A 27,505-nucleotide genomic window follows, 5' to 3' on the forward strand; every position below is an offset into this window, starting at 1 on the left:
GCACAACCACAAAGAACGCAGGGATGGGGTTGTGTACTGAAAAGTATGTACTTAATTTGTTGTGTTGGCAAACTTATGCAATCTGAACCAAAGTGCATTCCAGAACCATTTCAATAGTTGTCTTCCTGTTTACAGTCCTGTACCCAGAGGGTTAGAGGTCATTCAGGTAATAAACACTACTGTCCTGTACCCAGAGGGTTAGAGGACATTCAGGTAATAAACACTACTGTCCTGTACCCAGAGGGTTAGAGGACATTCAGGTAATAAACACTACTGTCCTGTACCCAGAGGGTTAGAGGACATTCAGGTAATAAACACTACTGTCCTGTACCCAGAGGGTTAGAGGACATTCAGGTAATAAACACTACTGTCCTGTACCCAGAGGGTTAGGGTTAGAGGACATTCAGGTAATAAACACTACTGTCCTGTACCCAGAGGGTTAGGGTTAGTGGATGTACCAAGAAGGTTAGGGTTTTTTGCTTTGGGGAGGGTTGTGTGGTTTGTTAATGGTCAGAGGGGAAGGTAGTGCCATTTTTCCCCGGTCTCCATTCCCTCTTTTGCAGGTTATACTTTATAATTTCTTACATCCAAGTTTCCTCATCTTCCCTTATGCACTCATTTGTCAGCACACCAACTATACCGCAGGTCAATATAGTCTACCAGTATATCCTGCCATCTATCCACCATTCATAGTGACAATAGTGGTAGGTGGATTGTTTGTCCAGATCTGCAATAGGCTAACTAGCAATCATACCACACATAAAAGCATTCAAAGCTGCACCAATTTTCAATAGAAGTGGAGAGGCCAGGTGCATCATTGCGCATGAAAGAACAGTAAAGACATGAGACACGCAGCTCAAAAAGCTCCCCTATTGGTATTGTTCAGCGACATTATGCTACCTAGACGAGCCTACAACACCACAATGCAATTATTCATTGCATTATTCTTTTCAAGTAAGTACAGCCTAGAGTAGAATTTTGTAAACTGCAGTGAAAATGTAATTTGAATAATGGCACAAAAGCCCTGTGATTTGAGATTTAATAGCCGAACATTCAGAAGTAGAGACAGCAAGTACGGAAGGGAAGGGGTGAGAGGGTAGTGAGAGTGAGAGGGTAGAAACATCTGGTCATGGACAAGGTAGCATGACTGGTGAACAGGTCAGGGTTCCATAGCCACAGCCAGAACAGCAGAAACTGAATCAGCAGCACGACCAGATGGACTGGGGACAGGGACAGCCAGGAGTTGTCAGGCCAGGTAGTCCAGAGGCATGGTCCTAGGGCTCAGTTACTCTGGGCGAGAGAGTGATGAGACAATTAGAAGGGGACATACCGAAGATCACACTGGACACCAAATAAGACAGGAGAATTATACACAGCTCTAGTGTGGGTCTGCCTGACACCACAGATCTTGTTAGCATGGTCCTAGGGTGGTAAGATGGCACTGATGGATGGCACCTCATAATGAGTTTATAAAAAAATGTCAGGTTTCTACTTTTTCTACTTTTTTTGTTGTTGCGTTTTTGTAAAATGTTCTTACTCAGTTTGTTTCATGAAATACTTCATACACCCGGCCAGAACTATTGGAAGATGAGTCGCTGGGTATTCACTGTCCACCCGACCTTCCCGAATTCTCAGAGACGGCAGAACAATGGGCTAGTCTCTTCAGTGAGACCCCGGGCTGCCTAGGAGTCCTAATGGAGAGAAGGAAATGGACATAGAGGCAGACGTGGTGGGGTTTTAGTGAGATTAAGATGTAGAGCGACTCGTCCTCCATTACCCAGAAAACTACTAGCCAATGTTCAATCATTAATTAATAAACTTGAACTCAGAGCAAGGATTTCCATCCAGAGAGATATCAGATTCTGCAACATACTCTGTTTTTATGAGACTTGGCTCTCCAACATCCAAACGGATTATTTTCAACCAACGGATTATTTATTTTTGTTGAGTGGATAGGAAGCAGACTCTCTCTGGAAAGAACACAGGTGGTGGGCTCTGCTTTATGACCAACAAAATATGGTGTGACAGGGAAAACGTACAAGAATCTGCTCTCCAGACTTGGAATACCTGGTAATGAAATTTCACCCTTTTTACCTTCTGAGAGAGTTCTCAGGGATTATCGCCATGGCTGTGTACATCCCGCCCCAAGCCGACACCAAAAATGCTCTCAAAGATCTACATTGGACCCTGAACAAACTGGAGACCGCATACCTGGAGGCAACGTTTATTGTTGCGTGGGTAATTTGAGGTCCGTGCTCCCGAATTATTACCAACACATTGACTTTCCAACGTAATTGCGACACTTAACCACTGCCACACACCTTTTCGTCATGGGTATGCCCTCCTTTCATCTAATCTGACCACGACTCCATTTTGCTTCTCCCCGCCTACAAACAAAGGCTCAAGAAGGAAGTTCCAGTGGTCAGATCTGTACAGCGTTGGTATGGCCAATCAGATTCCATGCTCCAAGACTGTTTTGATCCAGTGGAACGGAATATGTTCCGGGTCGCCTCTGGGGAATAAAATCAATGAGTATGCCGACTCAATCACCGGACTCATCAAAAAATGCATAGATGACTTAACCGAATCAAAAAACATGGATTGATGGCAGCCTTGTAGGGAAACTGAAGGAGAGAGATGCTGCTTATAAACACGGCAAGGTGACCGGGGAAAATTGTACAGTTAAATAGCACAAATACGACCTACGCAGATCGAACAAGATGGTGAATCTTAGTCACCAAGAGTCACCAAGTCACCAAGAGCTAAATCATTAGCTAAAAGTTCTCAAGCTTTGGGCAAAATTATTGATGAAATAGGGCTGGTTGATATTTGGCCTATAGCACATCCCGCAACCAAAGACTTACCCTTCATGGTTCATATTGGAGGTTAGACTTATTTCTCTTTACACCTTGTTGGTTTGGTAAGGAGATGTACAGTAGGGTCAATCCATATTTCTGATCATTTCTATGGAGTTGTTCTTTAAGAAGACAACTTCCCAAAGAGCAAACTAGTGTTGTGATCACGTTATCCTGTCTGACCCAGACTTCCGTGAGAGCATACAAACAGATCCTGTCTGCCCTAGACTTCCGTGAGAGCATACAAACAGATCCTGTCTGACCCAGACTTCCGTGAGAGCATACAAACAGATCCTGTCTGACCCAGACTTCCGTGAGAGCATACAAACAGATCCTGTCTGCCCTAGACTTCCGTGAGAGCATACAAACAGATCCTGTCTGACCCAGACTTCCATGAGAGCACACTGATCCATCTAAGTTATGGGAAACCACCAGAGAATGACAATGACAACACTAATCCATCTAAGTTATGGGAAACCACCAGAGAATGACAATGACAACACTAATCCATCTAAGTTATGGGAAACCACCAGAGAATGACAATGACAACACTAATCCATCTAAGTTATGGTAAATCACCAGAGAATGACAATGACAACACTAATCCATCTAAGTTATGGGAAACCACCAGAGAATGACAATGACAACACTAATCCATCTATGTTATGGGAAACCACCAGAGAATGACAATGACAACACTAATCCATCTAAGTTATGGTAAATCACCAGAGAATGACAATGACAACACTAATCCATCTAAGTTATGGGAAACCACTAGAGAATGACAATGACAACACTAATCCATCTATGTTATGGGAAACCACCAGAGAATGACAATGACAACACTAATCCATCTATGTTATGGGAAACCACCAGAGAATGACAATGACAACACTAATCCATCTAAGTTATGGGAAACCACCAGAGAATGACAATGACAACACTAATCCATCTAAGTTATGGTAAATCACCATTGAATGTCTTATTAATCACATACTGTTAATGTCTGTTGCATGAGTTAAAGATGCATCAGACAAACTATGTTTTGGCTCTGAGATTAACAGTACGTTTACTCAGTTCTATATACTACTATACTCTTCAGAATTCTCAAACCATAACTACCTCACGAATAAATATATTGATCGCTTAAAACTTTGTCAGGTCTCGGAGCATGACAGCTCAATCCTGAACATGCCAATAGTACGGAAGTAGCTCAATCAATCGATTAATTACCCTCTGGAAAAGCTTTAGGGCCAGATGGGTTTCCCCCAGAAATCTTTAAAGTGTTTAACTTCTTTCGGCTCATTGGGACGGTAGCGTCCCACCTTGACAAAATCCGGTGAAATTGCAGAGTGCGAAATTCAAAATAGTAATATTAAACATTCATAAAAATACAAGTGTTGTACACCATTCTTTAGCTTAGAATCTTGGTAATCAAACTGCTTTGTCTGATTTACAATAGGCTTTACGGCGAAAGCATTTGATCGTCTGAGGACAGCGCCTCACCCACTTCCTGCATTAACAGGAATTCATAACCTGCACAGGTGTCACAAAACTCAAAAATAGCGCTAAAAGACATCACTTATCTTTGAAGATCTTCATCTTTTTGCAATCCAAAGGGTCTCAGTTACACAATGAATGGTCGTTTTGTTCGATAAAGTCCTTTATATCCCAAAAATGTCAGTTTATTTGGCGCATTTGATTCAGAAATCCACCAGTTCCAACTCGCCCAACATGCCTACAAAGGAATCTAAAAAGTTACCTGTAAACTTCGTCCAAACAATTCAAACAACGTTTCTAATCCAACCTTATGTACCCAATATGTAAATAATCAATCAAATTTAAGACGGAATATACAGTGTTCAATACCGGAGAAAAAGAATGAGGAACGCACACTCATTGACGCGAGTCCTTCTGAAGGATACTTCGAAAGAATACGAATACTTCTTCATTTTTCAAAAACCAAGCATGAAACAATTTCTAAAGGCTGTTGACATCTAGTGGAAGCCATAGGAACTGCAATCTGGGTCTTAATTATTAGACTTTCCCATAGAAAAGCATTGAAAAGTCCAATGACATCAACAACAAAAAAATCCTGGATGGATTGTCCTCCGGGTTTTGCCTGCCAAATCAGTTTGTTATACTCACAGACATTATTTTAACAGTTTTAGAAACTTTAGAGTGTTTTCTATCCAATACTACCATGCATATGCATGTCCTAGCCTCTGGGCCTGAGTAACAGGCAGTTTACTTTGCGCACCTCAGTCATCCAAACTTCCGAATACTGCCCCCAAGCCTTAAAAAGTTAATTTCTTGGGGCTGCAATCCCGTTAACGGGATGATATGACAACAGCCAGTGAAAGTGCAGGGCGCCAAATTCAAAAAACTGAAATATCATAATTAAAATTCCTCAGACATACGTGTCTTATATCATTTTAAAGGTAATCTTGTTGTTAATCCCACCAAAGTGTCTGATTTCAAATATGCTTTTCAGCGAAAGCACCACAAACGATTATCTTAGGTCACACCAAACCACAATAAGCACAGCCATTTTTCCAGCCAAAGATGGGAGTCACAAAAAGCACAAATAGAGATAAAATGAATCACTAACCTTTGATGATCTTCATCAGATGACACTCATAGGACCTCATGATATCTTCTTATGGCTGAAGTCCCGTTAACGGGATCGATATGACAACAGCCAGTCGAAGTGCAGGGCGCCAAATTCAAAAAACAGAAATCTCATAATTAAAATTCCTCAGACATTGATGTGTCTTATATCATTTTAAATGTAATCTTGTTGTTAAACCTTTTCTCAATAGGGGGGCGCCATTTCGACTTTGTAAAAATTCGTTCCCAAAATAAACTGCCTCGTACTCAATTCTTGCTCGTACAATATGCATATTATTATTACTATTGGATAGAAAACACTCTCTAGTTTCTAAAACCGTTTGAATTATATCTGTGAGTAAAACAGAACTCATTTTGCAGCAAACTTCCTGTCAGGAACTGAAAAATCTGAAATCGGGGGCTCTGTTCCAGGGTCAGTTTATAAATTTGCATGTAATCTATGGGTCTACATGCACTGCATACGCCTTCCCCTAGATGTCAGTAAGCAGTGAGAATTGGAATGGGGTGTCTGGGTAGTTCTGAGGCCGTATAAAAGCTCTTGGAACCGGGGGTGCAATCTTTTCAACGTTCGTCATGACGCAAGACAGACCTCAGGATTGCATTCTGAAAAGCTCTCGTTATAGGCTTTAGATATATCCGGCTCTGATTTTATTCGATATAGGTGTTAAAAACATCATAATGTAGTTATTTTAAACCGAGTTATATCAGTTTATATCAGTATATTGCGATTTTCGGTATTTCATTTGTGCTGCGTTATAGTGAGTTGGACACGTCTTCGCCACATGGCTAATGTTTGCTGCTAATTCCAATGTTGAAGACGACAATCTACAACCGAGCAACAATTCTTCTGGACAAAGGACAACTTGCACAAGATTCTGATGGAAGCTCATCAAATAGTAAGAACTATTTATGATGTTAATTCGTTGTTCTGTTGAAAAATGTTAAACTATTATTCCGCCATTAATTTCGGTGCGGTCTCGCTTTAACGCACGCTGTATGTCGTAGTAACGTTAATTTTACAAATCTAACACAGCGGTTGCATTAAGAACTAATGTATCTTTCATTTGCTGTCCAACCTGTATTTTTTAGTCAAGTTTATGATTAGTTATTGATTAGATTAGGTGCCTCTCCCAAGATTTCTCCCGACATTTTGTTTGCAGCTTGGCTACTATTCTCATTGTATAACCACGATTTGCGCCGCTAAATATGCACATTTTCGAACAAACAATATATGTATTGTGTAATATGATGTTATAGGACTGTCATCTGATGAAGTTTTGAGAAGGTTAGTGAAAAATTTAATATCTTTTGCTGGTTTATTCGCTATCGCTAACGTGCATGAATCAATGCTGCTGTGTGGTTGTCTATTGTAGTAAGCTAATATAATGCTAAATTGTGTTTTCGCTGTAAAACACTTAAAAAATCTGAAATATTGGCTGGATTCACAAGATCTTTGTCTTTCATTTGCTGTACACTGTGTATTTTTCATAAATGTTTTATGATGAGTATTTAAGTAATTCACGTTGCTCTCTGTAGTTATTCTAGTTGCTTTGGTGAGAGTTGTGATGTGGCTGCAATGTAAAACTATGATTTATACCTGAAATATGCACATTTTTCGAACAAAACATATGCTATACAATAAATATGTTATCAGACTGTCATCTGATGAAGTTGTTTCTTGGTTAGTGACTATTTATATCTTTATTTGGTCGAATTTGTGATAGCTACCTATGCAGTAAAAAAATGGTGGGAAAAAAAGTTGTGTCTTTTGCTATCGTGGTTAGCTAATATAAATACATATTGTGTCTTCCATGTAAAACATTTTAAAAATCAGAAATGATGGCTGGATTCACAAGATGTGTATCTTTCATCTGGTGTCTTGGACTTGTGATTTCATGATATTTAGATGCTAGTATTTACTTGTGGCGCTATACTAGGCTATCAGCTTTTTTACTGATGAGGGTGCTCCCAGATCCGGGATTGGGACCAACTAGAAGTTAATCCCACCAAAGTGTCCGATTTAAAATAGGCTTTCAGCGAAAGCACTACAAACGATTATGTTAGGTCACCACAAAACCACAATAATCACAGCCATTTTTTCCAGCTAAAGATAGCTTCACAAAAACCAGAATAGAGATAAAATGAATCACTAACCTTCGATTATTTTCATCAGATGACACTCATAGGACTTCATGTTACACAATACATGCATGTTTTGTTTGATTAAATTCATATTTATATAAAAAAATCTGAGTTTACATTGAGGCGACTAGATTCACTAGTGGCAAAAACATCAAGTGACTTTGCATAGCCACATCGTTTCAACAGAAATACTCATCATAAATACAGATGATAATACAAGTTATACACATGGAATTATAGATATACCTCTCCTTAATGCAACCGCTGTCAGATTTCCAAAAAACTTTACGGAAAAAGAAACCCACGCTATAATCTGAGACGGGGCTCAAAAGTAAAACACCACAGCCGCAAAGATAGCGTCAACATAAACAAGAAAATATATGATAAATATTCCCTTACCTTTGATGATCTACATCAGAAAGCACACCAGGAATCCCAGGTCCACAATAAATGTTTGTTTTGTTCGAAAAAATTCGTTATTTATGTCCAAATACCTTCTTTTGTTAGTGCGTCTGGTTTACATATCCAAACGCTAATTCTGGTCAGCGTTATATCGGACAAAAACTTCAAAAAGTGATATTACCGGTCGAAGAAACATTTCAAACTAAGTACATAATCAATCATTAGGATGTTTTTAACATCTTGAATAACGTTCTAACCGGAGAACTACATCAACTTCAATTGAGAGATGGAACAGAGCTGCCTCTCACGTGAATGCGCCTGTTGAATGCATGGTCACCTCATGGCACCTCATACTAAATTATGTCTCCTTCGACCCCCCTTCACATTAGAGTCATCAGACTTAGTTCTATTGACTGCTGACATCTAGTGGAAGCCGTAGGAATCGATATGTGATAAGTGATAAACTCATCCATATGTCTCTGTATTTTGAATAAGAGCTTGGTTGAAAATATGGCACCCCCAGAAAAAATACAAACAGGAAGTGGAACTTCTCAGGTTTTTGCCTGCCATATGAGTTCTGTTAATCTCACAGACTTAATTCAAACAGTTTTAGAAACTTTAGAGTGTTTTATATCCAATACTAATAATAATATGCATATATTTGCAACTGAGACTGAGGAGCTGGCCGTTTACAATGGGCACCTTTCATCCAAGCTACTCAATACTGCCCCTTCAGCCATAAGAAGTTAAACAATACATGTATGTTTTGTTTGATAAAGTTCATATTTATATAAAAAAACCTGAGTTTACATTGACGCGTTACATTCACTAGTTCCAAAAACATCCAGTGATTTTGCATAGCCACATCGTTTCAACAGAAATACTCATCATAAATGGAGATGATAATACAAGTTATACACACGGAATTATAGATATACCTCTCCTTAATGCAACCGCTGTCAGATTTCCAAAAAACTTTACGGAAAAAGCAAACCATGCAATAATCTGAGACGGCGCTCAGAACAATAGTCAAATTAGCCGCCATGTTGGAGTCAACAGAAACAAGAAATTACATGATAAATGTTCCCTTACATTTGACGATCTTCATCAGAATGCACTCCCAGGAATCCCAGGTCCACAATAAATGTTTGTTTTGTTTGATAATGTCCGTTATTTATGTCCAAATACCTCCTTTTGTTAGGCGTTTGGTATTCATATCCAAACGCTCGTTCTCGTCGAGCGTTACTTCAGACAAAAACTTCAAAAAGTTATATTACAGGTCGAAGAAACATTTCAAACTAAGTACAGAATCAATCATTAGGATGTTTTTATCAAACATCTTCAATAAAGTTCCAGCCGGAGAATTCCTTTGTGTCTTGAGGAGGAACGGAACGCAAGTGGATATCATGTGGAATGCGCGTGACCAGACAATGGCTGACTGCCAGACACCTGTTCATTCTGTTCTTATTCAGTCCCACAACACAGTAGAAGCCTCATTCAAATTTCTATAGACGGTTGACATCTAGTGGAAGCCCTAGGAAGTGCAACTTCATTCATATCTCAAGGGGATTTCAATGGGAACTGTGTTGAAAACCTACCAACCTCAGATTTCTCACTTCCTGTTTGGATTTCTCCTCAGGTTTTTGCCTTTTTTATGAGTTCTGTTATACTCACAGACATCATTCAAACAGTTTTAGAAACTTCAGAGTGTTTTCTATCCAACACTAATAATAATATGCATATATTAGTAACTGGGACTGAGGAGCAGGCTGTTTACTCTGGGCACCTTTCATCCAAGCTACTCAATAATGCCCCTGCAGCCATAAGAAGTTTTAACTGAGAAGTGGCTTCCGTCTGGTTACTCTACCATAAAGGCCTGATTGGTGGACTGCTGCAGAGATGGATGTCCTTCTGGAAGGTTCTCCCATCTCCACAGAGGAGCTCTGGAGCTCTCTCAGAGTGACCATCGGGTTCTTGGTCATGACCAAGACCATTCAAATCAAATGTTATTTGTCACATGCGCCGAATACAACAGGTCCTTACAGACCTTACAGTGAAATGCTTACTTACAGGCCCTTAACCAACAATGCAGTTTCAAGAAAATATTTAAACAAAAAGTAAGAGATAAGAATTACAAAAAAAATTAAGAGCAGCAGTAAATAACAATAGCGGGGCTTTATACAGGGAGTATCTGTATAGTCAATGTGCGGGGGCAGCAGTGTCGAGGTAATTGAGGTAATATGTACATATAGGTAGAGTTATTAGAGTGACTATGCATATATAATAACAGAGAGTAGCAGCAGCATAGAAGGGGGGGTGCAATGGAAATAGTCTGGGTAGCCATTTTATTAGCTGTTCAGGAGTCTTATGGCTTGGGGGTATAAGTTGTTTAGAAGCCTCTTGGACCTACACTTGGTGTTCCGGTACCGCTTGCCATGCGGTAGCAGAGAGAACAGTCTATGACTAGGGTGGCTGGAGTCTCTGACAATTTTTAGGGCCTTCCTCTGACACCGCATGGTATGGAGGTCCTGGATGGCAGGAAGCTTGGCCCCATTGATGTACTGGGCCGTTCGCACTCCCCTCTGAAGTGCCTTGCATTCGGAGGCCGAGCAGTTGCCATACCAGGCAGTGATGCAACCAGTCAGGATGCTCTCAATGGTGCAGCTGTAGAACCTTTTGAGGATCTGAGGACCAATGCCAAATCTTTTCAGTCTCATGAGGGGGAATAGGTTTTGTCATGCACGCTTCACGACTGTCTTGGTGTGCTTGGACCATGTTAGTTTGTTGGTGATGTGGACGCCAAGGAACTTGAAGCTCTCAACCTGCTCCACTGCAGCCCCATCGATGAGAATGGGGGCGTGCTCGGTCCTCTTTTTCCTACTCTCTAGGTTGATAGTGTGGTCTACAGCTTATCATGAGATGCTCTACCTCAGGTGAGCAAAACCTCGAGACTTCCTTAGATATTGTGCACCAGCTATCGTTTACAAAAATGCATAGGCCCCCACCCCGTGTCTTACCAGAGGCTGCTGTTCTGTCCTGCTGATACAGTGTATAACCCGCCAGCTTCATGTTCTTAATGTCGTCGTTCAGTCACGACTCGTGAAACATAAGATATTACAGTTTTCAATGCCCCGTTGGTAGGATATACGTGCTTTCAGTTCGTCCCATTTATTTTCCAGTGACTGAACTTTAGCTAGCAGGACGGAAGGCAAAGGCAGATTAGCCACTCGTCGCCTGATCCTCACAAGGCACCCTGATCTTTTTCCTATTCCAGCGAATACTGGGGATCTGGGCCTGGTCGGGTGTCTGTAGTATCTCCCTCCCGTCTGACTCATTGAAGAAAAGCTCTTTGTCTAATCTGAGGTGAGTAATCGCCTGCGTGCTCAGTTCTGATGTCCAGAAGCTCTTTTTGGTAGCAGCAACATTATGTACAAAACAAGTTACGAACAACGGGAAAAAACAAACAAAATAGCATGGTTGGTTAAGAGCCAATAAGACGGCAGCCCTCCCCTCCGGCGCCATCTTCATTCACCCCCGATTGCTCAGTTTGGTCGGGAGGTCAGCTCTAGGAAGAGGCTTGGTGGATCCAAACGTCTTCCATTTAAGAATGATGGAGTCCACTGTGTTTTTGGGGACCTTCAATGGTGCAGAAATGTTTTGGTACCCTTCCCCAGATCTGTGCCTTGACACAATTCTGTCTCGGAGCCAATCCTGATTTTTGCTCTGACATGCACTGTCAACTGTGGGACTTTACATAGACAAGTGTGTGCCTTTCCAAATCATTTCCAATCAATTGAATTTACCACAGGTGGACTCCAATCAAGTTTTAGAAACATATCAAGGATGATCAATGGAAACAGTATGCACCTGAGCTTAATTTCGAGTCTCACAAGAAAGGGTTTGAATTCTTATGTAAATAAGGTGATAAAGTTAGCAAACATTTTTTTAAATCTGTTTTTGCTTTGTGATTATGGGGTATTGTGTGTAGATTGATGAGGAAAAAATGTATATAATCCATTTTAGAATAAGGCTGTAACGTAACAAAATGTGGAAAAATGGAAGGGGTCTGAGTACTTTCCAAATGCATAAATGCATTTAGGAACCCAGAAAATCCAGTCACATCACCCTTTCAGCTCTCATACAATGGGTTTAAATATTTAGGAATACGGGTTCAATACTGCCATGATGATGTGGTTAAATCTAATCTGAATCCAATTTTGCAACAAATTAAGGATGATTTGACTAGTTGGTTGTCATTGTCACTCCCTTGGTTAGGACATATTGCTGTGATTAAAATGAATCTACTCCACTGGGTGGTATCACTCTCTTGGTTAGGACATATTGCTGTGATTAAAATGAATCTACTCCCTGGGTGATGTCACTCTCTTGGTTAGGACATATTGCTGTGATTAAAATGAATCTACTCCCTGGGTGATGTCACTCTCTTGGTTAGGACATATTGCTATGATTAAAATGAATCTACTCCCTGGGTGGTATCACTCTCTTGGTTAGGACATATTGCTGTGATTAAAATGAATCTACTCCCTGGGTGGTATCACTCTCTTGGTTAGGACATATTGCTGTGATTAAAATGAATCTACTCCCTGGGTGGTATCACTCTCTTGGTTAGGACATATTGCTGTGATTAAAATGAATCTAATCCCTGGGTGGTATCACTCTCTTGGTTAGGACATATTGCTGTGATTAAAATGAATCTACTCCCCCGGGATCCGCTGCAGGTGATCCCAAACCATATCCCTGGGATGTTTACAAATCAATTCAGAGCAATGTCCATATTTATTTAGAACAACAAGCGTCCTAAATTTAATTAGAAAAACTCTGACTGCCAATCAAAAGGGAGGTTCGGCTGTACCTAACATTCAGTACTATCACTGGTCCACACAATTTAAGATCATTTCTGAGTAGATTGAGCATCACCCAAACTCTACATAGTTGGATCTGGAATCTACCTTTTTGGGGGAAAATATATCAAGATAAAAGCCTAAAGGATAATTTTATTGTCACAAACACCATTAAATCATGGAAGACTGCAAAAGCAGCTTTTTATATGACAAGAAGATACTCATTCTGTGCTCTGATTGTTAACAATCCCTTCTTTCCTCCTTCCTTCATTCAAGGGACAAACCTAATATTTTTGGCTCTCCAGGTGGTTTACAGCCTCTCCAATGCATTCTGGGTCTGTACTCAACTAACCCTGCACTGAAGTGTCAAACAAAAATCTTTGCTCTAATGTGGTATGCTGCTAGATTAACAATGCTTCAATCACGGTCAGATGGCACTAAACCAAACAATTCCTGGTGGCTTGGAAACCTGTTGTGGTTGTTTCCACTGGAAAGACTGACTTATGTCCTCCATGAGAAACTTGACATATTTTTGCATATTTGGAGCCCTGTAGTTCATTTTATTGGAGATGAGTGTTCTGAAGGGGATTTCCAACCCATAACCCACCCGTCATTTACATGTTGCTCTTTGTAACATTTGGAATTCACTAATTGTGACTCGTTTCAGGAAACTAGGCGTATGTCGCACATCACTACTTCACAGAAGCGGCATTTGAATTGTAAACCTTTATTTTTGAATCAAAATGTTTTTTGGGGAAGTAATGCCTTCTGGAACATGTGAAATGTAATGTGCCGTAATAACATATTCCATCCATAAATACAAATACATTGTTAAATTACGAGCCTAGTTGGTTTAGCCACGGAAAAAGACAAGAACCTTCCCGCTAACCATGATTGGCTGATATAATAGGTGGGCTGGACATGCCAGGTGATGAGTTTGGATCGGTCTGCCATGTAGCATGCTTCTGTCTATAACGCAAGCTGTTCAGTATGTGTTGACAGTCCTTTCTACCGCACCGTTTTTGAAAGATATAACGTCAGCCATCGACAACTACAAACGTTTTTCTACTTTTCTCAACAACATTGATGCCCTGAATGTATCAGGTGCCATCAACAGATCAGTTGGAAAAGGTGATGGGCTACTTTCTGCACACGCCACGGTCAGTGTGAACCGGAGTGACTTGACACGACGCTGGCCAAACAAGATGTAGCTACAAACAAAATAGAGTTTAAAGGTTCCAGTCTGCCGTGAAATGTCTATCCATGTGTCTAGCTATCTGGTTGCAGACATTTGTACGGAATGGGGTTAGCGTACATTACATTTTCAGATATAAGTTTCTAATTTTTATTGCAAGCTTAAGCTTACTGTTAGTTAGCTAGCAAATGATAGCTTGCTGGCTCACTAGCTAACGTTACATGTATGATCTGTGTAGTAATATTATTTGAATCAGAAATCCATTTGCATTGCTAGTTATAGCCTAATGTAAGCTAGCTAACATTGAACTTAGTTTGTTAGCTTTAGCTACATGCAGATTCATACTACACCTATGGCGATGTTTGTATTGGTAGTAGTATGAGTTGGGATTATGCCGGTTCATTGTTTAGCTAGCTAGCTACCTTGCCAGCTACATGTTTAAACAAAAGACTCCACTTCAGACTGATTATTACATGAGCCATCAAATTAGCCAGGTGTGTCTGGGGGTGATTACGGCCATCTATTGTATTTCATGAACATGTGTACATGTCTAGACAATAGTGACCCATCCACTTAGCTAGATGTGGGTGAGGGGTGGTTATAGCATTTCCTTAACATGACCCATTAATTTAGACAAGTGTGTCGGGTAAGAGTCATCTAAAAATGATAAAATATTTATAAAATATTTCATCTGAACGCTTTCTGTTTTTGATATTGCTGCTATGCAAGTAACCACTTCACTGTACCGTTTACACCTTCTGTATACTGTGCATGTAGGGGCGGCAGGCAGGCTAGTGGTTAGAGAGTTGGGCCAGTATCCAAAAGGTTGCTAGATCGAATCCCCGAGCTGACAAGGTAAAAATCTGTTATTCTGCCCCTGAACAAGACAGTTATAACCCACTGTTCCTAGGCTGTCATTGTAAATAAGAATTTGTTCTTTAACTAACTTGCCTAGTTAAATAAAGGTTGCATTTTTTTTTTTACTGGAATAAGCAATTTCATATTTCAAGTGCAGTGACAAATCAACTTAGCATATGTTTACGACATGGCCTCACATGTGAAACCTTAAAGAGATGGGTGGGACTTTAAAGGGTGGGAACGATGCTGACTGGGTGGAGACAAAGAAGAGCTCTCTAGTTGGTGTACCAAAACATTCAAAGGACATTTATTTATTCAGCTTTTTTATCTTGTTTTTCTTGTTTTGTGTTCTGACCAAACTGGCTCCCAGTGTTTTCTTCTATCCCCACCAGATGTGTTCATGACACATAAAATACTGAAACCAACTGAACCAACTATATTCATTTGGCTACAGGTCGAAACACTTAGCTAGCTAGACATTTAGCTAGCAAATAAAAAACAAACATTGCTCTGTACCTTTGATAGTCCCATGATAGTCCCAGATACTTTGTGTATGTACTGTCTTTAATGCATGTAGATGTAAAGTGTGTCAGTTAATATGGTTCACTATGTGAGGTGTATGAGAGTGTGTTTGTATGTATTGTACTGTGGTGTGAGGGAGAGAAGGTCCAGAGTGGTGGTGGCAGCAGCGCAAGTCTGTGACTGTCCACGTGGCAGATAACTGCAGCGGCTATGAGAGAGAATTGGACATTTAGCTAGCTTGCTGTTGCTAGCTAATTCGTCCTGGGAGATAAGCATGGGATGTTATTCTACCTGAGGTGCATATGGTCCTTTTTGTTGCTGGACCCATTTTGGGTCACATGGAAACATGTGTTCTCTACTGCAGCATATCTATCTATCTAGTTAAGGTCGGCTTGACACAACATATCTCTGGCACAGGATTTTTGTTGCTGGACCCATTTTGGGTCACACGGAATCATGTGTTCTCTACTGCAGCAATGGACCGTGGATGAAGGGGGAAAAGCGGTTGTTTTATTTTTTTATTGGTCTCTCCTCGTTCATTCTTCTTCTTCTGTGGATTTTATATGACGGTTGGCAACTAAATTTAACTGCTACCAACTGGACTGGAGTGTGGACCTCGTTCATCTTTCAATCTCCTACATGGGTATATGCTTGTAAAACCAATGAGTAGATGGGAGAGGCAGGACTTGCAGCGGGTCAAGCGTCCAAGTTATATTTTGCTACTGGCTACGCAGACGCCGGCAGGCAATTTGGATGAAATTATTGAATAACATGTAGGTGAACATTTATTTTGCAACACTCGCTCACACAACGGGGGTGATCTTGTCAGCAGCATTTTATGCTTGGAAGACATGGACATCGCTTTATTTATTTATGCATATCTGTGTCAACACATTATATATATATAGGATGCACCTGAGCTCAATTTTGAGTCTCATAGCACAGGGTCTGAATACTTATGCAAATAAGGTATTTCAGTTTTTTTATTTTATCAATTTGCAAACATTTCTAAAACCTGTTTTTGCTTTGTCATTTTGGGGTGTTGTGTGTAGATCTAGTAAGGGCCTGCCTGACACCACATATCCAGTCAAGGTCTGCCTGACACAACATATCCAGTCAAGGTCTGCCTGACACCACATATCCAGTCAAGGTCTGCCTGACACCACATATCCAGTCAAGGTCTGCCTGACACAACATATCTAGTTAAGGTCTGCCTGACACCAAATATCTACTCAAGGTCTGCCTGACACCACATATCCAGTCAAGGTCTGCCTGACACCACATATCCAGTCAAGGTCTGCCTGACACAACATATCCAGTCAAGGTCTGCCTGACACCACATATCCAGTCAAGGTCTGCCTGACACCACATATCCAGTCAAGGTCTGCCTGACACAACATATCTAGTTAAGGTCTGCCTGACACCACATATCCAGTCAAGGTCTGCCTGACACCACATATCCAGTCAAGGTCTGCCTGACACCACATATCCAGTCAAGGTCTGCCTGACACAACATATCTAGTTAAGGTCTGCCTGACACCACATATCTAGTCAAGGTCTGCCTGACACCACATATCTAGTTAAGGTCTGCCTGACACAACATATCTAGTTAAGGTCTGCCTGACACCACATATCCAGTCAAGGTCTGCCTGACACCACATATCCAGTCAAGGTCTGCCTGACACAACATATCTAGTTAAGGTCTGCCTGACACAACATATCTAGTTAAGGTCTGCCTGACACAACATATCTAGTTAAGGTCTGCCTGACACCACATATCCAGTCAAGGTCTGCCTGACACCACATATCCAGTCAAGGTCTGCCTGACACAACATATCTAGTTAAGGTCTGCCTGACACAACATATCTAGTTAAGGTCTGCCTGACACAACATATCTAGTTAAGGTCTGCCTGACACAACATATCTAGTTAAGGTCTGCCTGACACCACATATCCAGTCAAGGTCTGCCTGACACCACATATCTAGTTAAGGTCTGCCTGACACCACATATCCAGTCAAGGTCTGCCTGACACCACATATCTAGTTAAGGTCTGCCTGACACCACATATCCAGTCAAGGTCTGCCTGACACCACATATCCAGTCAAGGTCTGCCTGACACAACATATCTAGTTAAGGTCTGCCTGACACAACATATCTAGTTAAGGTCTGCCTGACACAACATATCTAGTTAAGGTCTGCCTGACACAACATATCTAGTTAAGGTCTGCCTGACACAACATATCTAGTTAAGGTCTGCCTGACACCACATATCCAGTCAAGGTCTGCCTGACACAACATATCTAGTTAAGGTCTGCCTGACACAACATATCTAGTTAAGGTCTGCCTGACACCACATATCCAGTCAAGGTCTGCCTGACACAACATATCTAGTTAAGGTCTGCCTGACACAACATATCCAGTCAAGGTCTGCCTGACACAACATATCTAGTTAGGGTCTGGCTGACACCACATATCTAGTTAGGGTCTGGCTGACACCACAGATCTAGTTAGGGTCTTCCTGACACCACAGATCCAGTCAAGGCCAGCCTGACACCACATATCCAGTCAAGGTCTGCCTGACACAACATATCCAGTCAAGGTCTGCCTGACACCACATATCTAGTTAAGGTCTGCCTGACACCACATATCCAGTTAAGGTCTGCCTGACACCACATATCCAGTCAAGGTCTGCCTGACACAACATATCTAGTTAAGGTCTGCCTGACACAACATATCTAGTTAAGGTCTGCCTGACACCACATATCTAGTTAAGGTCTGCCTGACACCACATATCCAGTCAAGGTCTGCCTGACACCACATATCTAGTTAGGGTCTGGCTGACACCACAGATCTAGTCAGGGTCTTCCTGACACCACATATCCAGTCAAGGTCTGCCTGACACCACATATCTAGTTAAGGTCTGCCTGACACCACATATCTAGTTAGGGTCTGGCTGACACCACATATCTAGTTAGGGTCTGGCTGACACCACATATCTAATTATTATCTGCCTGACACCACATATCTAGTTAGGATCTGGCTGACACCACAGATCTAGTCAAGGTCTGCCTGACACCACATATCTAGTTAAGGTCTGCCTGACACAACATATCTAGTTAAGGTCTGCCTGACACCACATATCTAGTTAAGGTCTGCCTGACACAACATATCTAGTTAAGGTCTGCCTGACACCACATATCTAGTTAAGGTCTGCCTGACACCACAAATCTAGTTAAGATCTGCCTGACACCACATATCCAGTCAAGGTCTGCCTGACACCACATATCTAGTTAAGGTCTGCCTGACACAACATATCTAGTTAAGGTCTGCCTGACACCACATATCTAGTTAAGGTCTGCCTGACACCACATATCTAGTTAAGGTCTGCCTGACACAACATATCTAGTTAAGGTCTGCCTGACACCACATATCCAGTCAAGGTCTGCCTGACACAACATATCTAGTTAAGGTCTGCCTGACACCACATATCTAGTTAAGGTCTGCCTGACACAACATATCTAGTTAAGGTCTGCCTGACACAACATAACTAGTTAAGGTCTGCCTGACACAATATATCTAGTTAAGGTCGGCCTGACACCACATATCCAGTCAAGGACTGCCTGACACAACATATCCAGTTAAGGACTGCCTGACACAACATATCCAGTTAAGGTCTGCCTGACACAACATATCTAGTTAAGGTCTGTCTGACACAACATATCTAGTTAAGGTCTGCCTGACACAACATATCCAGTTAAGGACTGCCTGACACAACATATCTAGTTAAGGTCTGCCTGACACAACATATCTAGTTAAGGTCTGCCTGACACAATATATCTAGTTAAGGTCGGCCTGACACCACATATCCAGTCAAGGACTGCCTGACACAACATATCCAGTTAAGGACTGCCTGACACAACATATCCAGTTAAGGTCTGCCTGACACAACATATCTAGTTAAGGTCTGCCTGACACAACATATCTAGTTAAGGTCTGCCTGACACAACATATCTAGTTAAGGTCTGCCTGACACAACATATCCAGTTAAGGACTGCCTGACACAACATATCCAGTTAAGGTCTGCCTGACACAACATATCCAGTTAAGGTCTGCCTGACACAACATATCTAGTTAAGGTCTGCCTGACACCACATATCCAGTCAAGGTCTGCCTGACACAACATATCTAGTCAAGGTCTGCCTGACACCACAGATCTAGTTAGGGTCTTCCTGACACCACAGATCTAGTTAGGGTCTGGCTGACACCACAGATCTAGTTAGGGTCTGGCTGACACCACAGATCTAGTTAGGGTCTGGCTGACACCACATATCTAGTTAAGGTCTGCCTGACACCACATATCCAGTTAAGGTCTGCCTGACACCACAGATCTAGTTAGGGTCTTCCTGACACCACAGATCTAGTTAGGGTCTGGCTGACACCACAAATCTAGTTAGGGTCTGGCTGACACCACATATTTAGTTAGGGTCTGGCTGACACCACAGATCTAGTTAGGGTCTGGCTGACACCACAGATTTAGTTAGGGTCTTCCTGACACCACATATCTAGTTATTATCTGCCTGACACCACAGATTTAGTTAGGGTCTGGCTGACACCACAGATCTAGTTAGGGTCTGGCTGACACCACAGATTTAGTTAGGGTCTTCCTGACACCACATATCTAGTTATTATCTGCCTGACACCACAGATCTAGTTAGGGTCTGGCTGACACCACAGATCTAGTTAGGGTCTGCCTGACACCACAGATTTAGTTAGGGTCTGGCTGACACCCCAGATCTAGTTAGGGTCTGGCTGACACCACAGATCTAGTTAGGGTCTGGCTGACACCACATATCTAGTTAGGGTCTGCCTGACACCACAGCTCCACAGTGCTCTTTAAAGTGGATGCACATTTAGTTTAATCTGTGTAATGTGCTTCACGTGTTTGGCTCTCTGGCTCACAACTCTGCTCAACCTCAGAAGGACTGCTCTCCCTCTCTCCCTCTCTCTCCGTCTCTCCCCCCTGGCCAGATCTGTCCCTATTCCCTTTAGCCCTGACTCTCTGTCTCATTACGGCTCACAGACTATCATCTGAGACTTTACAGCCCATACAAACATATTCCCTACTAACATACACACACACTCCCTATACACACACACTCCCTACACCAGGGATCACCAACTATATTCAGCCGCGGGACTATTTTTATCTTGAGAGGATGGTCAAGGGGTCGGACCATAATTACAAATTATTTGTAAACTGAAAATTGACCCCAAGAAACCCAAACGGATATAATATTTAACAAAACATTACATTTTCAAACCTTCCTTACTTTTGTATATAATCACATACTCTATATCTCTCTATTATACTTTGGAAGAGATTTCCAAAATTAAAATTACTTGGAGCTGATTTGCTCATGTTTTTACAGTTTTACAGTCAGGTCCATAACTATTTGGACATTGACCAAGTTATTATTTTAGCTGTCTACCACAGCATATTTTAGTTGAAATTAAATAATGAATATGAGCTGAAAGTGCTGACTTTCAGCTTTAATTTGAGGGTTGGGTATTTATATCCAAATCGGGTGAACAGTGTAGGAATTACAGCACTTTTTATATGTGATCCCCCCTTTTTAAGGGACCAAATGTAATTGGACAATTGGCTGCTCAGCTGTTCCATGGCCAGGTGTGTGTTATTCCCTCATTAGTTCATTTACAAGTAAACAGATAAAAGGTCTAGAGTTGATTTCAAGTGTGGCATTTGGAATCTGTTGCTGTTAACCCTCAATATGAAGTCAAAGAGCTGTCACTGCCAGTGAAGCAAGCCATCATTAGGCTGAAAAATATAAACAAACCCATCAGAGAGATAGCAAAAACATTAGGTGTGAGCTCAGGAACACCAAAAGGCCCGGAAGACCACGGAAAACAACTGTGGTGAATGACAGAAGAATTCTTTCCCTGGTGAAGAAAATCCCCTTCGCGACAGTTGGCCAGATCACAAACACCCTACAGGAGGTAGACATATCTGTGTCAAAGTCAACAATCAAGAGAAGACTAAACCAGAGTAAATACAGAGGGTTTACCACAAGATGTAAACCATTGGTAAGCCTCAAAAACAAGACCAGATTAAACTTTGCCAAAAAAAACATCTAAAAAAGCCTGTACATTTCTGGAACAACATCACATGGACAGATGAGACAAAGATAAACTTGTACCAGAATGATGGGAAGAGAAGAGTATGGAGAAGGGAAGGAACTGCTCATGATCCGAAGCATACCACCTCATCTGTGAAGCATGGTGGAGGTAGTGTTACGGCATGGGCATGTAAGGCTGCCAACGGAACTGATTCCCGTGTATTTATTGATGATGTGACTGCTGACAAAAGCAGCAGGATGAAGTGTTTAGGGCGTAATATTATTATCTGCTCAGATTCAGCCAAATGCTTCAAAACTCATTGGACGGCACTTCACAGTGCAGATGGTCAATGACCCAAAACATACTGCGAAAGCAACCCAATACGTTTTTAAGGCAAAGAAGTGGAATGTTCTGTAATGGCCATGTGAATCACCTGACCTGAATGCATTTCACTTGCTGAAGTCAAAACTGGAGTCAAAACGCCACAAGTACAAGCAGGACCTGAAAGACCACTGCAGTAAAGGCCTGGCAGAGCATCACCAGGGAAGAAACCCAGCTCTGGTGATGTCTATGGGTTCCAGACTTCAAGCAGTCATTGAGTGCAAAGGATTTGCGACCAAGTATTAAAACTTACAATTTAATTTATGATTATGTTAGTTTGTCCAATTACTTTTTAGCCCCTAAAATTGGGGGGTTATGTATAAAAATGGTTGTAATTGGTGGTTCATACAATCATTTGGACAAAACCCTTTTAAGTTAAAGATGAAAGTCTACACTTAAAGCACAATTTGATTGTTTCCTTTCAAATCCATTGTGGTGGAATACAGAGCCAAATCCATTATGGCGGCGTACAGAGCCAAATCCATTGTGGCGGCGTACAGAGCCAAATCCATTGTGGCGGCGTACAGAGCCAAATCCATTATGGCAGCGTACAGAGCCAAATCCATTGTGGCGGCGTACAGAGCCAAATCCATTGTGGCGGCGTACAGAGCCAAATCCATTATGGCGGCGTACAGAGCCAAATCCATTGTGGCGTACAGAGCCAAATCCATTGTGGCGTACAGAGCCAAATCCATTGTGGCGTACAGAGCCAAATCCATTGTGGCGGCGTACAGAGCCAAATCCATTATGGCGGCGTACAGAGCCAAATCCATTGTGGCGTACAGAGCCAAATCCATTGTGGCGTACAGAGCCAAATCCATTATGGCGGCGTACAGAGCCAAATCCATTATGGCGGCGTACAGAGCCAAATCCATTGTGGCGTACAGAGCCAAATCAATTGTGGCGTACAGAGCCAAATCCATTGTGGTGTACAGAGCCAAATCCATTATGGCGTACAGAGCCAAATCCATTGTGGCGTACAGAGCCAAATCCATTGTGGCGGCGTACAGAGCCAAATCCATTGTGGCGGCGTACAGAGCCAAATCCATTGTGGCGGCGTACAGAGCCAAATCCATTGTGGCGGCGTACAGAGCCAAATCCATTATGGCGGCGTACAGAGCCAAATCCATTGTGGCGGCGTACAGAGCCAAATCCATTGTGGCGGCGTACAGAGCCAAATCCATTGTGGCGGCGTACAGAGCCAAATCCATTGTGGCGGCGTACAGAGCCAAATCCATTGTGGTGTACAGAGCCAAATCCATTGTGGTGTACAGAGCCAAATCCATTGTGGCGGCGTACAGAGCCAAATCCATTGTGGCGGCGTACAGAGCCAAATCCATTGTGGCGTACAGAGCCAAATTCATTGTGGCGTACAGAGCCAAATCCATTGTGGCGGCGTACAGAGCCAAATCCATTGTGGCGTACAGAGCCAAATCCATTGTGGCGGCGTACAGAGCCAAATCCATTGTGGCGGTGTACAGAGCCAAATCCATTGTGACGGCGTACAGAGCCAAATCCATTGTGGTGTACAGAGCCAAATCCATTGTGGCGGCGTACAGAGCCAAATCCATTGTGGCGGAATACAGAGACAAAATTATGCAGATTGTGTCGCTGTCCAAATACTTATGGACCTGACTGTATGTCTTTTATGTCCAACAATACTAATATTTTTTTCCTTAGAAAACGTGGGGCGCCAAATAAAACCACCCGTGGGCCAAATTCGGTCTGCAGGATACCAGTTGGGGAACCCTGCACTCACTCACACTATATACAACACACAGTACATTCCCAACAGGCACTAGGTGTGTACTACACACCGCCTCTGTCCCTCCAGGAACAAAGGAAGAAAACCTCAACAAAGTATATTCTCTTTTATCTACTCTATTTAGGCAGGTTGAGAAAATGACTTATTTAATGAGAATATTTGAGTAAGTATAATATGAATCTATCTTTCATTTCTGAGAGGTCCTTGGTTGTTGTTATTGTAAGTTGGTGGACAGACCAGTCCTCCACAGTCACCCATCAGTACAGACTGTCTTCAAGCCAACACCATGATTATATCTACTATCATGATGTCACATGATGTTCATTCTATATTTTATCCTAGCACAGGATTTAATGTCACATCATCCAACCAATTGTGCTATTTTGTTATTTTTTTGTGTTTTGTGTAACTTATTTTTTGTACTTATTGTGTACATAATGTTGCTGCTATTGTCTCTTATGACCGAAAATAACTTCAGAAAAGCGATTACTCATCGCGGACTGGAAGAAACGTTTTCCTTTAAAGACGAGAAGGATATCCTGCTTTCACTGGAACAGGCCCAGATCCACGCCTTTTGCGTGAAGAGAAGACGCCGGGAAAGGGGAAGCAGATCGTTGATCCTTCTGAGAATCCAGAGGTGAGAGTGTAAACTCCCAATGCCTTCCATTCTTCTTGCTAATATGTAATCATTGGAAAATAACATGTATGACCTACTATTAAGATGATCCTACCAACGGGACATTAAAAACTGTAACATCTTATGTTTCACCGAGACATGGCTGAACAAAGATACGGACAACATAGAGTGAGTGGGATTTTCCATGCACCGCAGAACAGAGACGCTACCTCTGGTAAGACGAGGGGTGGGGCTGTGTGTCTTTTTGTCAATAACAGCTGGTGCGCGATGTCAAAAATTAAAGAAGTCTTGAGGTATTGCTTGCCTGAATAGAGTACCTTATGATAAGCTGCAGAACACATTATCTACCAAGAGAGTTCTCATCTGTATTATTCGTAGCCCTCTATTTACCACCACAAAACGAAGCTGCCACTAAGACTGCGCTCAACCAACTCTATAAGACAATAAGCAAAGAAGAAAATGCTCACCTAGAAGCGGCGCTCCTAGTGGCCGGGGACTTTAATGCAGGTAAACTTAAATCAGTTTTACCAAATTTGTCACATGTGCAACCAGGGGGGGAAAAAATCCTAGACCACCTTTACTCCACACACAGAGATGCATACAAAGCTCTCCCCCACCCTCCGTTTGGCAAATCTGACCATAATTCTATCCTCCTGATTCCTGCTTACAAGCAAAAACTAAAGCAGGAAGTACCAGTGACTCGCTCAATGCGGAAATGGTCAGATGACACGGATAGGTACACTGCTGCTACTCGCTGTTTGTTTGTTACCTATGCTTAGTCACTTCGCCCCCACCTACATGTACAGATTACCTCAACTAGCCTGTACCCCTGCACACTGACTTGGTACCGGTGCCACCCATATATAGCCTCGTTATTCTTATTGTGTTACTTTTTATTTACATTTACATTTACATTTAAGTCATTTAGCAGACGCTCTTATCCAGAGCGACTTACAAATTGGTGCATTCACCTTATGATATCCAGTGGAACAACCACTTTACAATAGTGCATCTAACTCTTTTAAGGGGGGGGGGGGTTAGAAGGATTACTTTATCCTATCCTAGGTATTCCTTAAAGAGGTGGGGTTTCAGGTGTCTCCGGAAGGTGGTGATTGACTCCGCTGACCTGGCGTCGTGAGGGAGTTTGTTCCACCATTGGGGTGCCAGAGCAGCGAACAGTTTTGACTGGGCTGAGCGGGAGCTGTACTTCCTCAGAGGTAGGGAGGCGAGCAGGCCAGAGGTGGATGAACGCAGTGCCCTTGTTTGGGTGTAGGGCCTGATCAGAGCCTGAAGGTACGGAGGTGCCGTTCCCCTCACAGCTCCGTAGGCAAGCACCATGGTCTTGTAGCGGATGCGAGCTTCAACTGGAAGCCAGTGGAGAGAGCGGAGGAGCGGGGTGACGTGAGAGAACTTGGGAAGGTTGAACACCAGACGGGCTGCGGCGTTCTGGATGAGTTGTAGGGGTTTAATGGCACAGGCAGGGAGCCCAGCCAACAGCGAGTTGCAGTAATCCAGACGGGAGATGACAAGTGCCTGGATTAGGACCTGCGCCGCTTCCTGTGTGAGGCAGGGTCGTACTCTGCGAATGTTGTAGAGCATGAACCTCAATAACGTTTATTATTTATTTTTATTTTAGCCTACTTGGTAAATATGTTGTTCTTCTTGAACTGCGCTGTTGGTTAAGGGCTTGTCAGTAAGCATTTCACGGTAAAGTGTACGCTTGTTGTATTTGGAGCATGTGGCAAATAACGTTTGATTTGATTTGATCCCCACTGTCTCTTGTTGAGCTGTAGAGCTAACCCTAACCCTGTGGAACTGTGGTCGGAGGCTGGTGATTCAACAAGACAGGAAACAGAGGAGGTCCTTCCTCTCTCTGTCCAGCTGGCTAGGCGTCAGAGTGGGTGGGATATAATGCTGTCTCAATAACGTCTGAGCAGTTTAATTTAATATGGCTAATACCTCTACAGACATGTTAGTCAAACCTTCCTGGGGAAAAAAAGAGGGTAAACCAGGAAATCCTAGAGGGTAAGCCAGGAAACCCTAGAGGGTAAACCAGGAAGGGTAATTCAATTCTTCAGATTTTTCATGACTTTATCATTCAACTTGTTCTTAACGAATCTAAATAATTGTTTAGGGGTTCTGTATCAATATGAAAAATGTAAGGTCTTTGGAATAATTTTGACCAAAGCCAAAAGCACCCAATTCAGCCTATACTAATTTGATAAATATTAGTATATGCTGAGTAAAGCTAAACAAATCAAATCAAATTTTATTTGTCACATACACATGGTTAGTTAATGCGACTATAGCGAAATGCTTGTGCTTTTAGTTCTGACCGTGCAGTAATATCTAACAAGTAATCTAACCTAACAACTTCACAACAACTACCTATACACACACAAGTGTAAAGGAATGAATAAGAATATGTACATAAAAATATATGAATGAGCGATGGCCGAACGGCACAGGCAAGATGCAGTAGATGGTATAGAGTACAGTATATACATATGAGATGAGTAATGTAGGGTATGTAAACATTATATAAAGTGGCATTGTTTAAAGTGACTAGTGATACATTTATTACATACATTTTTCATTATTAAAGTGGCAAGAGATGAGTCAGTATGTTGGCAGCAGCCACTCAATGTTAGTGGTGGCTGTTTAACAGTCTGATTGCCTTGAGATAGCAGCTGTTTTTCAGTCTCTAGGTCCCCGCTTTGATGCACCTGTACTGACTTCAGCGGGGTGAACAGGCAGTGGCTCGGGTGGTTGTTGTCCTTGATGATCTTTATGGCCTTCCTGTGACATCGGGTGGTGTAGGTGTCCTGGAGGGCAGGTAGTTTGCCCCCAGTGATGCGTTATGCAGACCTCACTACCCTCTGGAGAGCCTTACGGTTGTGGGCAGAGCAGTTGCCGTACCAGGCGGTGATACAGCCCAACAGGATACTCTCGATTGTGCATCTGTAAAAGTTTGAGTGTTTTTGGTGACAAGCCGAATGTCTTCAGCCTCCTGAGGTTGAAGAGGCGCTGCTGCGCCTTCTTCACCATGCTGTCTGTGTGGGTGGACCCTTTCAGTTTGTCCGTGATGTGTACGCCGAGGAACTTAAAACTTTCCACCT

The 27,505-nt window shown here is 42.2% G+C and overlaps 1 protein-coding gene across 2 annotated transcripts in view; it reads left to right on the top strand.

Moving 5' to 3' along the window:
• The window catches only part of LOC139552800 (synapsin-2-like), a 274,172-nt gene that overhangs the window by 34,874 nt on the left and 211,793 nt on the right, over nt 1-27,505 (top strand). The gene's annotated exons all lie outside the window — the stretch shown is intronic.

The sequence above is a fragment of the Salvelinus alpinus genome, chromosome 2 (assembly GCF_045679555.1).
Source record: "Salvelinus alpinus chromosome 2, SLU_Salpinus.1, whole genome shotgun sequence".
NCBI classification, from domain to species: domain Eukaryota; kingdom Metazoa; phylum Chordata; class Actinopteri; order Salmoniformes; family Salmonidae; genus Salvelinus; species Salvelinus alpinus.